This window comes from Octopus bimaculoides, chromosome 11 (genome assembly GCF_001194135.2).
Source record: "Octopus bimaculoides isolate UCB-OBI-ISO-001 chromosome 11, ASM119413v2, whole genome shotgun sequence".
NCBI lineage: Eukaryota > Metazoa > Mollusca > Cephalopoda > Octopoda > Octopodidae > Octopus > Octopus bimaculoides.
Genome location: NC_068991.1, coordinates 67855906 through 67858425, shown reverse-complemented (window position 1 = coordinate 67858425; position 2520 = coordinate 67855906). Strand labels below are relative to the sequence as shown.

The 2520-nt window shown below is 38.3% G+C and overlaps 1 long non-coding RNA gene across 1 annotated transcript in view; it reads left to right on the top strand.

Moving 5' to 3' along the window:
• Positions 1 to 2520, top strand: part of LOC128249035 (uncharacterized) — a 120033-nt gene that overhangs the window by 59436 nt on the left and 58077 nt on the right. The window lies entirely within an intron of this gene.

Below are 2520 nucleotides of genomic sequence, written 5' to 3'. Positions count from 1 at the left end.
TATATATATATATATATATATGTAAGTACGCAGAATTACTGTTAGATATTATACCTGTCATTGATAATAAGAGCACCACCAATACTGACACCTGTAATTTTGCTACATGAGTGCGGTATCTCAGAAATTGTAAAGTGCAGCATGTAATACTGCTGTCCAAACTCTGGCGAAAGACCTTTGATTCTTGGAAGAAGTCTAATATTTTATAGGAAGATATATATATATAAAGACACGTAAGCATACATACACAGACACTCACAAATATGTTCATGCGTATATTCTAGATTGTAGGACAGTGCTATTAAGTATGGCGTAGGCAGTAGATATGCAACTACATGAAACTAATAACTATAAAGAATAAAGAAAACCCTAACAGCGAAGTTGACGAAACGGTGTTGCTGGAATAGAAAAAAAACGATTAAATGCTTTATCATCAAAAATTTTCGTATTAAGACTCATCATTGTATGTTCTAACTTATGTCTCTATCTATAGTTACGAGTTTGAAATGTGAAGCATACTTCTGTTATTCTGTGGAACAGAGTATTCATCTCCACGTATTTAACTCGCTTCTACGGTTTGGACCTACCGTCTGCCTTCTCTTGAAATGGCTGTCGGCAATCTGGAAGTTCACTGTATTCGAATGATACAGCCCCATGTTTGACATAGATTGTGTATTTCTGATTGTTTTTTGCTGTTTTATACAGTGACGTCGCTTAAAAATGGTGCTGTATATTTACGTCCGTAAATTTAGTGTATCAAAGAAGAATGAATAATTAAAATAAACAAAAGAAAATCGACAAAATTAGTAGCAAACTTTAAAATAAACAGTTCTGAAGGCAACATGATAACCTCTAAAATAATCTCTAAGGCGGGGCCCCCCAGCTTAGCTGCAGTCCATCGATTGAGACAAATATAAGAGCAAAAGTCTAGAAGAGTATAAATTACATAGTAAATATGCAGAGACGTGTGTTGCAGGGAGAAATATCGACAACGCATTAATATCAACAGGTGTTACTATATTGTGATACGACTTAACATCTGGCTAAGCTGAAACACCCCTATCTTCCAGCAGTTCTTTCTCATAACCACATCAACAAAACCACTGTTGTATTATAGATTTAACGGTCGTTCATTCTGTCCTGATCACCGTTTATAAACATTTAATGATTGACGTATCTTCTTTACTGACACGTGTAGTGACTTTCCTACCTGATAGTCTTATCTTGAGTTTATTTACTTACGCAGTGGTGTAATAAAAAGATACGTACACACACACATACACAAACACACACACACACACACACACACACACACACACACACACACACACACACACACACACACACACACACACACACACACACACACACACACACACACACACACATGTATAAGTCAAGTAAATGGACTTGGATTCGATTTCGACGACGAGGATTCGGCTATTCGATCAATTGAAATACATATTCATTAAATTAATGTATAAGTATTTGAGTATACCACAAACACTCGTACCATTAACGTAAATCCAAGATATGTGACCATGGGATTGCACATAGAAAATTCCCCTCCGAGGCACAAGTCCAGTAGCCATCCATGCATACCATCCTCCCCTCTCCATGTCACCGATGTTATCCAAGGGAAAAAAGCAAAGGGGTCGATACAGTTTGGCACCAGTGACAGCGCAACTAATTTCCACAGCTGAGTGAACTGAAGCAACGTAAAGCAAAGGGAGAGGTCAAGTGTCTTGTTCAAGAACACAACACACAGCCCGATCCGGGAATCGAACTCACTACCTCATGATTGTAAGCCCAACTCTCTAACCACTGAGCCATGCGCCTTCACACTATTACTATTACTACTACTACTGAACCCACCAGCAGTACCATACACTACAACTACAAATACTACCACTACCACACACAACAAGCATCTCTTTATACACCACTACTACTACAATCCGCACTGCAGACACCAGCCACAACACCAACACCTCTATCACAACCCTCTACTACAACCATCACTGCAGACAATCCCCCTACTATAATTACCACTCCGATAGTAACCAATATGACCCAGGACCCCTACTGCAACACAACCACGACAGCAATTAGATCTGCCTTCACAGCCGTCATCATATTGCTACTAAAATGCTGACAAATCTCACCTTGACATTTCAATCTTCACCTTTGACCTCACTGTATCAATACATAATTGGTGAGACATTTATATGACAGACTGGCAATCAAGGAGCCAGACGTTGCTTCATCATCATTCTTAGTCACTCTATCTATCTATCTATCTATCTATCTATCTATCTATCTATCTATCTATCTATCCATCCATCTAGCTAGCTAGCTAGCTAGCTATTTATCCGTGGTACCCTCTACTATTACATATATATATATATGATTCAGTTGAATTAGGTACTTAAATTGAGGTACCTCGTTAGGACCGTATATATATATATGTGTGTGTGTGCGTGTGTGTATGTGTGTGTGTGCGTATGTATATCTATATAT